The sequence below is a fragment of the Alosa pseudoharengus genome, unplaced genomic scaffold (genome assembly GCF_046254945.1).
Source record: "Alosa pseudoharengus isolate Yale_2024_CS ecotype anadromous, Long Island Sound unplaced genomic scaffold, YU_APseudo_1.1 YU_APseudo_1.1_scf_2, whole genome shotgun sequence".
Taxonomy (NCBI): domain Eukaryota; kingdom Metazoa; phylum Chordata; class Actinopteri; order Clupeiformes; family Clupeidae; genus Alosa; species Alosa pseudoharengus.
Genome location: NW_027468663.1, coordinates 43,487,270 through 43,502,442, shown reverse-complemented (window position 1 = coordinate 43,502,442; position 15,173 = coordinate 43,487,270). Strand labels below are relative to the sequence as shown.

The 15,173-nt window shown below is 41.9% G+C and overlaps 1 long non-coding RNA gene and 1 other non-coding gene across 2 annotated transcripts in view; one reads left to right on the top strand and one right to left on the bottom strand.

Moving 5' to 3' along the window:
- Positions 1 to 5,076: 5,076 nt before the first annotated feature.
- Positions 5,077 to 15,173, top strand: part of LOC143134583 (uncharacterized) — a 30,288-nt gene continuing 20,191 nt past the window's right edge. Inside the window, exons 1-2 of the long non-coding RNA XR_012988687.1 lie at positions 5,077 to 5,734; positions 10,998 to 11,174. This is a non-coding gene — a long non-coding RNA (uncharacterized LOC143134583). The remainder of the gene's footprint in view (positions 5,735 to 10,997; positions 11,175 to 15,173) is intronic.
- On the bottom strand, positions 5,624 to 5,757 carry LOC143135770 (U8 small nucleolar RNA). The gene has a single exon (XR_012989201.1). It is a non-coding gene; the product is annotated as a U8 small nucleolar RNA (small nucleolar RNA).

Here is a 15,173-nt window from a genome sequence, read left to right as displayed (position 1 = left end):
TTCTAGTAAATTAATTCAGTGTTAGTATGCTCTTTGACACCCTTTGAATTCTTTTGGGGAATAGTTGGGCTAGCTGGCCATGCATTATAGATGCAGTTACGGATGCAGCTATTTTTGCAAAAGTCTATCTCCTCATTCCTCTAATCAACAGCATGAAGCAATGGTCATTCTGGCTGGGTCAGCTGAATGGAAAGCAGTGTAAGTCTGCAATCAGGCTTGTGATCTATTAGTTCATCAAGTAAAATTAAAACAAATAATTACCTTACCTAATAACATTTTATATTAGACTGTTCAGGAACATGATATTGAGGCTATTATTTGATAAGAAATGACTCACTAATCACCTGCTATATGAAAGGTCTGTTTAGTTGTTTAGCAATTGTAGTTAGGAAAATTCATTACACAAGCACACTAACTTGTTTGTATTGAGTGATGACTACTTAATACTATTTAAGGAGGCTTTACGCCTAGTGTCCTTAACATAAAATTTTCCTTCACCTGAAGTTGGTTCCAATTTTAGCCCCATAATATTCTATGATAAAAACAAAATTTAAATATTTTTCTTCAGAATGTGTGCTTGTTGCACACTTTGTATACAAGATTAAAACTAATCTCATTAAGCCTATTAAAATAAATACAAAAAAACACCCTTCATTTAAACCTGTGCTGCATGAACGCATTATGCTTTGTACACTGTCAAATACCCAGGACCATGCCTTAGATGACCAGCGGCAAATACCCAGGACCATGCCTTAGATGACCAGCGTCAAATACCCAGGACCATGCCTTAGATGACCAGTGGCAAATGCTGCTATCATGTTTCACAAGCCTTTCAAGCCTTTTTTCCTTCCAGTGATTCTATTTCCTTTAGATAATGATTATCCAGTCATCAAATCATTAATCCTACAGGAGAGGATAGTGCCACCACAAATTGACAAATAATGCCACTATTCACACAGCTACAGTCTCATTCCGATGCTCTTGTAGACTTTAAGAAATACCGGTATATGCAGCCTATGTGTACAATAAATGTAATACATAACATGAGTCAGTCGCAATGGATTTAGACTGATTTTAGACTTAAATCAATATAAAATGACATTTCCCTTCATGATTTCATGATTTGGGTTAATCCCCAACCGTAAAAACCAATTTCTAAATGTCCTTTTCACTAAAGTGTCTGAGCAACTGTGCACATTTAAAAGGTAAGAGGAAGTGAAATTAATGACCATGGTATTACTGCCGCCAAAGATTTAATGAAATCAGGGCTACTGTAATTACCTGAAGGATTAAAAAGAGCCCCGAACATTTCTGGCCACCATTTTTCCCCCTTCCCTTCTCCTCAAATCCTCACAGAAAAGTGTTTAAAATGGAGACCCATTTTCTGATTTAACCCAGAGTGGTGAGTAATCCAGTTCCTTGGCAGAGGACGATGGTCGACTCAGCGATGACAGCCACCCTGAAATAATATGGTATTGTGGGGATTAAGTGAGAGGTGCTGAACATCACCCCATCTGGGAAATCTGTTTGGAGAGCCGTTCACAACCCTCCCCAAGTGGAGCGCTCTCAAGAAATGGATTTTGGCAGTCAAGGGACTCCACAGGTGCCTGGCACAAAAGCTAAAAATGCACTTACTGTAGCTAACCACCTGCAGGCTAAAATTTGAACCAATGAGATTTGAGTGTGTGTGTGTCTGTGTGTGCTGTTATGATGTTATGTTATGTCTTCCCCGTCGAGAAAATATTTTACAACTTCACTGTGGCATCAGGCAACCTATTGTTCTAATATAAGTTATCTTTGACATATGGTTCAACAGACTGGCTTAACAGCTGATCTGTAAAGGTCAAGCACCTGACAAGGCATCTCTTTCATTCAACCTTGTTGAAAACATGATGCAAGAAAAAAAGACAGAAAGAGAGGCAAAAAGGGCACAGAAAAAATCAAATCAGGCACCAACGCCTCTCTCCATCACAGGTTTGTCTTTATTGAATTCCTCCCAGAGAGTGCAGAAGTGAGATGGGATTCCTTTGCGTGACCATGGCAACCCGCTGAGCCAAACACCTGTGAATGCGCATTAAGAAGAGCTTGCGACAGGAAGCGCACTAATTAGCCGCACCACCAAAGAGAGCGTGCGGGACACAACGCCACTACTCCAACCTTTCATTAGCGCGCTAAATCATGACGAGGAGGTCTTTCCTGCAATGCGAGAGCACAACGCAGGCTAATTGCCTTCTTTTTTGTCGTGCAAACATTATTGTGCCTCTTATAGCCTATGCACAACTTTTAAAACAGTCTTGTGGGCACCTAAAATGCTGCACTTCTCCAAAATATACCAGCATCTTTTATGTTTAATGATACAAAGGCCAATAGATTGATTGTCTTTTATGCCTTTCCCCCTTTTTCCATGGCTCTAATAATGTGTGGCCATTAAACAGTTTTATATTTGCATGACGTTTGGTGAGCAGCCCAATTTTCTCATGTCCGACATTAAAGCCCACGGCATCAACAGCAGATAGCTAGGCTGGGCCTACTGAAGAAACATGCAGGTTACAAACCTTCATCAGTAACAGTCTGCTGTAAAAGAATAAACCTTTCTGTTTTCCTATTCCTATTCATGTTCATTGTTTAATTATTTTAGTGGTTTGTCTTTCTTCTGTCAATAAAGCGTGCACATAGTAGCCTAAGCGTGCACGTAATAACCTAACCAAAAAGTATCCTCATAATGTGACACACCAGACCCATTCTCAATCAACTGAGATTTGAGAATCAGCCAATCTAAGCCGGGGCCTTCTTGACAGTTTGGTTCCATCACGAGATCAACGCGCTGTAGGCCTACAAGAGTAGGCTATTTCTCAAATGTTTTCAAATCCACATGCTGCGCATGTGCCACATGAGTTCAGCCTACAGCACTGCAGGAAATGTGTCGCCTAGCAGTGTTGCCAGATGCCAGCAAGGTTTTCCAGCCCAAAGCCTCGCCAAAAACCGCGAGAATGCACAAAAAACCGCCCAAATTTGCTTTTGCTTGTTTCTCATTTAAACACATTGAAATCATTAACAAGCTTTAAAATTACCCATTTTTGGACTTAGCCTATCCAATTTCAGAAACAATATTCAATCAAATGAACGCAAAAGTAGGCTACGGACCTCAGTCAGACTATTCTTCTATAAGCTTATGTTACGGAAAATAATGCAATAAACGTAGACTATCAATGAGTCTGTTTGTGTCAATAGACGCTTGGAACAAAAGCATTCAGTAGGCTAGCCTAACATACAAACATTGAGTGGATATGAACATACAAAATAGCCTAACGCACAACATTTCAATTATTTATAATAGCAACATGACATGCATATTCATGTATTAGATGAAATCGCATTGATTATAGAACAGGGGTGTCGACTCTTTGAAGAGGCAGTGCGTTCATAACTGGTGGGCCAGCTCTAGGCTACAAAAAATATTTTCATAGGCCTACGCCAAATGTAGGCTAAAGGCTTGAGTTAAACTTGAGTCTGACACCTGTGATTTAGAACAATTAATTAATACATAGGCGCTATCTATTCCTTGAGACAGGCAGTTAGGCCTAGAGTTTTCATGAAAATCGCGCTGAACATAGGCTATTTAGGACAGTGTCAGTGCGCTCTTTGCAGAAGCAGTGCGTTCATGCATGGCAACTCTATACACGCAAAAAATATTTTCATACGCCAGATATAGGTTAAAGGCAAACTTGAGTTTGACACCTGTAATTTAGAACAATTAGTAGGCCTACCTGACAGGCAGTTAAACCTAGAGTTTTCATGAAAGTCGAGTTGAACGAACAGGGGTGTCAGTGCGCTGCAGAAGCAGAACGTTCATGCATGGCGGGCCATCTCTACACAAAAAGCATAGGCCTATGGCCTAGGCCCTTCGTGAAAATTGCTTTGAGCAATTGTTATTAGGCCTAAAAATAATTAAAAAGTTCTAGTAGGCTTTGTCAAACTTCCTCAACAACTGTCGGGCTGGACGGAACGTGGGCCGTAGTCCTATGTCAAGCCATTCGCGCAAGACCATGTGCGCACATCCATCAACCCTGAAAGAAGGGGAAAGTCCATCCTGTCTCGTAGGTAATCTTTCAGCAGTGTGCACCCTGATAAAGAGATTGACTGTAATGAGAAAATGATCTTTGCCCACTTTGGCATATTGATATTGTCAGTCAGCTAGCTAAATTTGAAAACCCCGCGAGCTGTCACCCCGTTTGACAAACCTCCGCATGTACTCCGGAGGTTATATCTGAAAGCGCTTTGTGTGTTTGAAGGGCGGTTTGCGCCGCAGTAGGGGAGAACCAGACTGAAACACTTTTTAATTAAACGTAATTTACAAAGACATCGTAAAACACTGAAAGCCAATATTTTGTCACAAGCAACCTACATCTGTCCTCTGTCAAATACAGTTGCATTTTCAGGTCTGAACAAAACCATTCAGTAGTTATTTAAGGAGAAATCGAACGTGCGTTTTGTTTCATTCGTCCCTCCTGGCCGGGATAAATGAAACGACATGGGGGACGAAAGAAACATACAGCTTAAACTTCCCACAACTTCAATATTTGACAACATCATGAATATGTGTTATTTTAGATAAATTACTGCTGGGCTTTACTGTCTGCTATGAATATCTAACAACTTATTGCCGTCATTGTGAAGCGCATATCTCGCGGTTATGGAAATACCATGCACTATGCCATTTATAGCTAGAATGCATGTTTCGATACATAAGGTGACGTGAGCTGAGAGTGTCTGTTGTGAGTTTAGGGGGCACGTCAGCCAGAGGGTGTGTGAGTGAGTGAGTGAGTGAGAGACTGCTGCCTGCTGAGGGTCGCTGGAAGAAGGGTCTGAAGTGCCTATGTGTTTCGGCTACAAAAACCCGCCGAACTGATCCGAAACCAGCCCAATTTTTATACACCCGCCCAAACCCATTTTTGCCCGCAAAATAGATTGCAAAACCGCCCAATTGGGCGGGAAACCGCCCAATCTGGCAACCCTGCGCCTAGCAAGCAACACTCCCCCCCTCCCCTCCCCTCCCCTCCCTCTCTCGAAGACCAGTAGTAGGCTAGTCACTAGGTCTACTTTTAGCTAACACTTTAAATTGTCTGAAGGCGGCTGGTTTGCTTCTATTACCTGACAAAGTAACAACATTAGAGTGAGAAAACGGTTGAAAACGATGTTTTGCATTCATGTTATCTCCAGAACGTCGAGCCCATAGAAATGCTTGTTTTCACTGACATCCTCGTATTTTTGCCGTTTTCATTCATTTCAGCAAACAGGGCCGTCGCAAAGAGGTCAGTGTTTTATGTCCTGGGATTAGACATATGAGAGAGAAATTTGGGGATCACCGATCGTGCTTTAGGAAGCACCAGTGAAGGAAGTGGGAAATCATTTAACAATTTGTAGGCTACCGCATGAGGCGCTTTTTTCGTTTCAACGATTGTATTGGTGGGGACATTTCAGTCGCAATATGACATTGGTGTGGACACGTCCTTAAGTCCTCAAGCAAATCCACACCCATGACTTTGCATACTGTACTCGAATGCAGTCATCGTCTCCAATTAGTTTCGTTACAAGAACGTGTTTTTGCACAACATCTACAGAAGTCAGAATGGCTTCTCGAAGGAGTTGCAGCCCTCGAGAAGGGGATAATCTAATCAAAAAGTCATCCCTTCCCATTCATCATGTTCTGCAGCTCTCTTGTAGAGAGCAACAGGTAAGGATGTACCTCACTGATGTAATTCGATGAAGGGCCGCTGCGGATGCTATATACTTCCCATACACACTTCTCACTCACGGTGGTATCATGGGCATATTTCAACACTTACAAAAGCGACTCATTCCGTTTCAGAATTAAATTTAATTTCGACAAACGTAAATCTCGAATGTTTCAATGACAGAACCACAAAGACAGTTATTATTTTCCGTATTTAGATATTCGGTTCAACTACGAGCTATTTGTAGATCCCTCCCCCGTCGATATCCAATTGGTCGAATTGAAGTTATACAGACATTCATGGATTAAATACCTTATACGAATCCAATTGATCACATTATTGATGTTTGAAGTCACATTAGCCTATTTCCACACTGTTTTTAAATGTCCTGCATGTACTTTTTTGTTTTATATCGCGTTCAGGAAATGTCCTTATCAAATCTGTGTTCTTCCGGTTAAAGTTCCTCGTGTGTCAAAATAAGAGTTGGGTGTTCACTCAAATACGCCGTCACGGCAGGAGAGGATATATTGCGCGTAAGAGTAGCCTACGTGCGTAAGGCAGAGTGAAAATGATGGACTTTCTCCGAAACAGTTTTCGAGTTCTGACAGAATGAATATCAGTAAAGAAGGTAATTTTAAGCGTACGAGCGAAAGATGTCAGCGGTAGAGTAGCCTACAGTCCGTTCGGTCCTATAGAGAGAGAAGACAGCTGTGGAACTAGGCTACTTGTGGCTAGACTTGAGACTTGCGCTGACAATCGAACATGCCCACCTAGACTGTAAAATAATTCTGCTTTAAGATTAGTGCCACTGGCAATCTGCTCTCAAACATTCTATTTTCATCCGATATAGTCCTACTCACTCATGTCTACACATTTTAGCCTATTACCTCTAACTAGAATAGTTGTGTTTTAATGTTAAGGGAATCTAAATGTCAACACATTTCTATCAAAATTCAAAAAGACACAGTTTGTTTTTTAGTTAACAATATTTCTTGCTAATTACTGACATAGCTTAGGCCAGCAATAACCAAAAGTAGACTACCATAATCATATTGAAACAAGGTTAAATATTTGTATTTACTAGACCTACATGTGTTGACACTAAAGGCTAGAGCTACACCTTTGTCTCCTCTCACTTCCCCATCCTATCCCCTCCTCTGGTCCTATATGCTGATCTCTTCTCTGTCTAGATCTCCTTTTCTCCTCCGTATCTTCCTCCATCTCCTCAGGTCCTTTATATTCTCCTCTCTTCTCCAGGTGTCTCTTCTCTTCTGCTCTCCAATTACCTCTTCTTCCTATCCTTTCCTTTGTAACACCTTTATTTATTTTTGTCATCAATATGTTTTTCTCAATCACCTCCAGGTTACCCCTGCCAGGTCAGCATCATCATGGCCTTCAGGTACAATCAGAGTAATGAATGATGTATGAATGACAATGATTATTAGATAAAGAAACATTTAGAATGTGCTCTTATAGTAGTAGCCAAAAGCCATTGAAATGTGTGTGTGTGTGTGTGTGTGTGGGGGGGGGGGGGTGCTTTAATAAAGTTATTTATACTGAAACATTATTTTCCATACCGCATACCTCTCACTGTACAACTCCCTCACCCAACAATAGCCCTACTAGATACATATGTGTGCAAATGTGTACAAGTAGCCCTTGCACATACACACACTCACTCACTCACTCTCTCTCTCTCTCTGCCCTTCTGCCCTATCCCACAGCACATGTACTACAGTGCACACACACACACACTCTCCCAACTTCTTCAGCGATCACATTGATTTCTTGTTGAACCTTTGCAACAGCCTTTGAAATGGCTAGACTTAATTTCAATTGAATTTAGGTGTCAGGCCTACCCATCATGATTTTGTGATCTCGCATAGAGAAATTCAATAAAAAGTAACAGCAGAGAGAGAGAGAGAGAGAGAAAGAGAGCAAGAGCATAATCAATTGATACTGGGGCCTATATGTACAATAAAAAGAAAGAAAAAAACCGTGAAAGGGGCTTTGTTTTCTATAGGTCCCAGATAGCCTGTGAATACCCATGAACCTTTAACACATTTGGGATTTGCTCTGCTGGTCCGTCTGGCCAAGAGGCCATTGAAGCTCATTTCCAATGTCCCTAAAATACTGGCACACAAGTACAGTACAATTGCTAATCCGGCATGGACATGTATTTCTTTGGAATTGAGTGAACAACTGCATTTAAAACCTTCGTTCATGAGTTTGCTACACTTCTTCTCTAGAGTTTAATGCACAAATTTAAGTTTCATTTCACTGCTAGTTCGCCCCTGCTGGAAGTCGTAAGTCAATGAGCCTTTTCCAGACGCAATTACAATTGAGAAGGTCTGCATGCTAACCAGGCTAGGGCCCAGCAGCAATTGTCTCTGGAACAGATAACTTCCTGGCCTGGTGTGCAGTCATGTGAACTGACTGCTATGTGGGGAGTGTGGATGTTGTGTGCCATGGCGATTAGATGCAAAGTGTTTTTCCCTAATTGGGGTTTTCCATTTGTTGCCTGCATGAGGCTTTAATTGGAGTGTTATGTATCTGCTTGAAGCGGGTTTGTGTGTAGTGTGTTGATTGCAGCCTTGCTTATATTCACAGCAGTGCTCTCTCTTTCTTTCTCTCTCTCTCTCTCTCTCTCTCTCTTGTTTCCTTTTTGTTTATTTCCTCTCTGTGTTTTCCGTCTCTCTCTGTCTTGCTGTTCTCGCTCCCTTGCTAGTTGCTCGGTCATGATTTTGCCCTCTGCCATTTACCTCCATAACCACTTTCTCTTGCTCTTTCTCATTACTTTCCCCGATTCCTTCTCTTTCTTTTGTTTCTGTTTGTTTCTCCTCCAATCCCTCTCTCCAGGGTGCACACTGTTTTTCTATCCTTTCTCTCTCCCACCACCCCCTCCTCTCTCCTCCTTGCTGTCCTTATGTCTCCCTACCTCATACATCAGTCAGTGAAAGGTCTGACTTTTCTCTACCATTAGCAGTCTACCTGACATGTCAAAGGCACAGGACGAATGGCCAACTTAGCACTTTCCCCCACTGTCCCTCCTCATGGTTCTCTAATGAAGCTGAGGAGCTCTGAGCAGGTGCAGGAATGCACTGCTGTGCTCCACAAACCCAAGGGCAACGCTGGAGCTAGTCAGGCTAGTATTGTAAGCAGTCATTTGGACGTGTCATGGTGAGACCCAAACATGTGTAAAAGACACATTTGGACTCAAAGGCTCCTTTCTGCTGTCATGTTTGTCAGAGTGAGAGCAGATACTACTACAGTTGTGCCTTGCACTATCATGCACATGCTTTCTTGTTGCTTGTGTATAAACTTAATAGATACACAATGTAATGTATACCCCTACAATTTGCACTACCCATTTACAGTACCGTTAAGGAGTTACCTACTTCAATGTGGATGAAACCGTTACGGAGGTACTGACAAAATGGGTTATCACAACTCAGTTTGGTGTTCCAGACATGCAGCAGGATCACCCAAATGAGTTTGAAGGTACAGGTAAACTAACCACATAGTGTTGCTTTTAACAGTGCTGCTATAAGCAGATCCCCAGGAGTGGTCAGTGTGTGGGAGTATGCTGTTCACCGAGATAGGACACAGACCTCAGACAGGAGTGAAGTCCAGATCAGGGCTGACTGCACTCTAGGCTTTTATTGGGCATGTCAAGCAGTCAGGGCAGATTTATGGGACATTTATCACTCCACTCATATGAAAGCAGCTGTGTGTGGACACTACAGGGGAAGTTGCTGCTCTGTTGCTCAGACGCAGGAGGGGGATGGATGTGTGTGTGTCTGTGTGCGTGTGTATACAGCAATTTACATATAACATGCTTCATAAATTAATTTGTAAGACCTTCATACTATAGAGTTTATGTCCTGGTTTCATCTTTACACAATATTTTTCAGTTCATAGCCTAAAATCAACAAAAGACATTGTTCACATTAAACTAATTAAATGAACAGAATATTGTTTTTATTCTGCAAAGAGTAATGTATTATGGTGTTACCCATCTCCCTCTATATGCCAATTCACACAGATTTGCCACAAGACAAACCATTGCAGAGAGGAATTGCAGCAGTGTGAATTAAACGTTGCAAGAGATTGCTAGCTGTTGCAAGCCATTTCAAAAGATTTGACATGTCACATTGCAGTAGCAGGGTTTTACCGAAACAGTTTCACATCACAAATAGGTGGACTGAGTGACGTGTTGTCACTCAGTCCAGCCGTCAGATCAAACTTTTGGTAAAAGGAGAAGCAGAGAAAGACTTATTAACTTCATTTTGAAGAACAGCAGTGTCTGAATAACATTTTTGTCATCCAGAGGTATAATGTCTTAATGATGTCTTACAGATCATAGCGTGGGCATATCTATGTTGCAGCTCATTTCGTTGTGAATCAGTGGTGTAAATTGGCCTTATAGGTCAGCCTGTCTGTGTCACTAGCCTACTGCGCTGTAATGAAGGAAGAGGAAATGAGCGGAGACATGACAGTTGTCTTAGCCTATATCAGTACTCCACCCATGCACTCCACAAACATCTCACTGCTTGTTGTTTTAGTGGCCCGCAGGGTAAATGCCAAGGGATCATTGTGTGAGCGTGTGCGGATGTTTGCTGTCCCTGTAAATGTACTTCTCTTCCTCTCTTCCTCCCGTTCTCTCCTTCTCTTGCTCTATTTATTCCACCCTCCTTACCTTCCCCCTCTTTCTCTTTGTCTTATTCCCTCCCCCCTCCACTTCCCTATCTCTCTCTTTCTCATATCTTTCTCATACCATCCCTTTCTCTCCACTATTTTCTCCCCCCCCCTCACCTCACCTCACGTCACCTCTCTCCACTGTTGTGTTTACTCGTCATGTTTGCATTGGGGCTGACAGGCTACAGCTGGCCTTTCTTTCCCGGTACATTAGATGACTAGCGGGGTTGCCTTATCTCCATGCTCCATCTCCGCCACTGTGGCTCCGGGGAGGCCTCATCTGTGCACGCCGAGGGAGCCAAGAGGGAGGAGAGGGAACCTCCCTGCTGCACACCACCCCACCCCACCCCCCTCCCCTGCCATAACACCTCTACCAAGGTCCGGTGGTGGGGGTGTAGACACTGAACCGAGTCGGTTGTGAGCCTGCCCTATCTCACAGAGGTGTTTGCTCTGCAGTGGTCATAAAGTCCCCCATGCTGCCGTGAGTCTATTCATAACCTCCCTCTCTCTCTCTCTTTCTCTCTCTCTCTCTCTCTCTCTCTCTCTCTCTCTTTCTCTCTTAAGATTGAAGGTGCTCTAACAGAGATTGCTGTGTTTGTTCCTGAGGACGGCTGGAGATAACTCGGGCAGCAGATGAGACTGGTCCTGATGGCCAGCTGCTGTTTTCAGGGGTGTGAAGAGTCAGAGCCACCACCACCTTAGCCCAGGCTCTACTGCAGTGGTGAGGTGGGGTGAAGTTGGGTAAGTGAGTGGAGCACAAAGGAATATTCAACAGTGTTTCCCATACATTGACTAATCTGTGGCGGGGCGCCACGAAATAAAAATCGGCCGCCACAGATTAATATTCTATGTTCAATTTAATTTAATTTAATTTAAATTAAATATAAGATCAAATCCTTGCATTGCCATTGAGCTGCGCTTTTTACGCACGCAGCCTTTCCTTGCCCCGCCCCGCTCTCTCTCGTAGCCCGCTGCCCCTCCTCTGCATGTGCATTTAACAAAATATTCACGATTGTTGAAGGATTGTTGTTGCCACATAGAAGCATTTCATAGAAGACGTCTGGCTAAATTGCTATTAAGGGCTGTATTTTGGGCCACCAGCGCATGGCGTAATACTCGTTATTCACCCGCGGAAAGTTGAATTCGGTATTTTGCATGTTTATTTTTTAAGCATTGCGCCCAGGGGTGTGGCAATTAACAACCTAGGGAGGGACCTAGCGCGTTGTCTAAAAATCGCTATCATACACCACCTAAACCTGGTCAGAAGTCAATGGCGAGTTGTTCATATGCTATTTTAAGAGCGCATGTCAACAGTCATATTGGCAGGTGCACGCACCATCCTTCTATCATTCATGAACGCACACCAGCGCACGTCCATGCAAAGCATTACAAATTGCACGATTACAATGGGAAACATAATTAGAATAAAGATATTACGAAATACTGTACATCTCATAATGAGTAGTTATTCACCATCATGTCATTCTCATTGGTTTAAAATGATGTTACGCCCCAAACAAACCCATATGACTGATTAAAAGACCTAGGAACACCTTGTTACGCCATGCGCTCCACTTTTGAGAACGAAACCCCTCCCAATGTGAACTGGACATCCTACTAAATTTGAATAGACTTTTGACGAGTGACGATGCACTTTAGAATGTCATGATAGGGCCCTAAATCCGCTTAGCATCTTGACCATGCTGCGCAAAGAATGCTGCAGAGAAGTATGAACCTTTATTTTAACTATGTAAAAAACGTTATGAATTGCACCCCCCCGTTGTCCAAGTCAGCTACCGCCACAAATTCAATCCAATTCTGTGGGAAACACTGTTCAATGTCTTTAAAATAGTGTAAGCTCGATTTTGAAAACAGGGCTCACTATTAATCAGAATGCTACACATAATTCACATAACCACACACCCAAGTAGCAGAACACCCCAGATTCTTTTGCAAAACACTTATTTATTTACAAAAAACTATTTTGCCATAAGGCCACATGGGTCTGATTCTATTTGAGCCAGTTACACACTACTGTGCTCTGTGCTTTTACATTTCATGTTCTAATGATATAGTGTAAGTTTGAATTTTTACATGTTAGAGTAACATTTTTAATATAATTTAGATTACATTAATATATTGACCAAACACAATACATAAAACCTGTGTGTGTGTATGTGTGTGTGTGTGTGTGTGGGGGGGGTGATCCTCTCAATCTATGTTTCCAAATTATGCATTTTCACTGAAAATCAGAGCAGAATATCAGCACAGCAGAATAGTCTCCTGAGCGCCCTAAGCCCCTTTGTGTCTTCACAGCAGAATATATTGTAAATTATTTTAATGTCTATATTCTAATAGTAATTTAAAAAAAAATGTTAGACCTGTTGTGTGAGGAGAGCCCAACACACATTTTTAATGATTTTCGAGGGCTTTTGAGTATGGGGTTATTACCTAACAGTATAGGCCTAAAATTAATTATTATTAGCCTACTGCACGTCTCCCCTGCACATATGCGAGTTCGTCAGGGAAGAGAAGGGGCCGCTCATACTTCCTGTAATTATTGCAAATATTGCAAATATAGACTTGGTTGCAACTTCCGAAAAGTTTTTGTGAGTGCTACTTTGTTAATATTTGGGAAACTGGGGAATCCTCCCAAAGCTCCTGATTAGCCACTCCGGGCCTGTGTGATTGATTCGAACCCAACTTCACTGGTGAGATAAACGTGTGCCGGTCAGGTAGGAAAAACTGGTCATAAAATGTAACGGAACGTATTGTAGAAATGTAGTGGAGTAGAAAGTATAGATCATTGTTGCAAAATATAGCGAAATATAGCAAAATAAAAGTCAAAAGTATGCACTATTTATTCTACTTAAGTAAAGAACAGATATGTGGAAAATGTACTTAAGTACAGTAACAAAGTATTTGTACTTTGTTACATTCCACCACTGGACATTTATGGTGCGGCTTCCATAGGTAGTAAATTGCGCTTGCAGTGGGGGGAGGGGGAGCTATAGTCTGTTGCAATGTATCATCTCACCGCTAGATGGGAGAAGTTCCCCCAAAAATTAACCCATGAAATTACACAATGTAGCTTTAGAAACGAAGGAGGGGAAATATCTGTTTTTCCGAATACCCTGTTACATATTTTGTGGTCTTAGATTTCGCTATCGGGTGTTTGTCAAGATATTGGCAACTTTAAAAAATGACCAGAAAACAATGTCCAGGCCTTTGTTGAGAAGAAGGATGGTTCGGGTGTTCTTCGCTCACAGTAAGATATTTAGTTGCTCTGATTAGTTAGGTCTATCCAGTTGAGTGCATGTTGCCCCCCCTCCAATCGGTTGAAACATGCTCTCAATGGAGCAGTATCAGACTCAAATTCTGATTAGAAGTGAGTATGACGACGTCAGGCGACGTTATATGCTATTTCGTTGTAAATGCATATTCTGGTTTTCTTCATGCTCTCTTTAATACATACATCTGTATCCTGAATTAAACATTTACGCACACCTGTAATCTTAATAAAACATTTTAATGATGTGTTTTTATATGTTGTTTATTTAGCCAACTCACTTCTCATGTTTGGTCACGGTGAGGTGGGTAGTTTGACTGTGATTGGGTGCTCTTAGTAGCTTGGGATACGGTACATGATATGGGATACACCTCTTATTGCACACACATGGATTATAAGCACTGCAATAGGAAAAAGCATACACATTCTTAAGATCCTTTTCACACATGCATCTCATGTGTGAATGTCATAAATGAAGGTGTGCTCTAACAAATGATTAAAGGCTAAGTGGACACGCTTTTTCAAGAAAAACACTATTTTTAGCTGTGGGAACTAAACCAATCTGGTTTAGGAGGATAAATCTCATAATCCCTGCCTTGTACAGCACCAACCGATCATGAGAATAACATCAATTCTGTTCAGTTTCTCCACAGCGGAGAGGAACTCTTTAGGTCTCTTGATGGCTTAATTGGAAAGAACTAGAACTAGTCCTTTCAAGAGCTTACATGGGTCCTTCCCAAAGAACAGATCATCTTGCTTTACCACCATAATTGCAATAGACCTCAAACATAATCATCTCTGTTTTTTGTAAAAAGGCAACATGCTTTTTCTTTTCCCATGGCACAGGGGTTCTGGATCATTGGTTGCATGAATTGTGGATGTGCTGGGTGTTGTATTGACCGTTTCTTAGCTTTGTTGGCCAGTGTTCCGGCATAAGCTAACATAAAATACTTCCGTCTGTCCCCAACTAGAGTTTGTATTGTTACCATACAAATTAAACCCTAGGTTGTTCTTAGACCAGAGTTGTCCTTTATGTTTAATTTGTTGTGTTATGCCTCTACATGCCCCTAGATTTATAGATTTTGTAACTTCTGTTTTTCTGTGTTTGTGTGCATGCCTGTCCATATGTGAGGATGTGTGTGCTTTGGTGTTTTGAGTCACACGGTTGCATTTGATGGCCGCTATTCCACTGAAATGCTGTCACTCTCTCCTCCTACACACTCTGACATGCCTTTTGATGCCTGGTACGCAAACAGAGTGCTGTGTCCTTGTGATTCTGTGTTAGTGTGTGTGTGTGTGTGTGTGTGTGTGTCTTCACTCACAGTGTGCTGTCGACGGGTCTGTCATGGTGGTGATTTCCTTTCATATTTTTTTGGCGGCTTGTCGCTCTTTGAGTGATTTTAATAACACTTTGACAGAGACAAACATCATTATCTAAACAACTGTCGAAT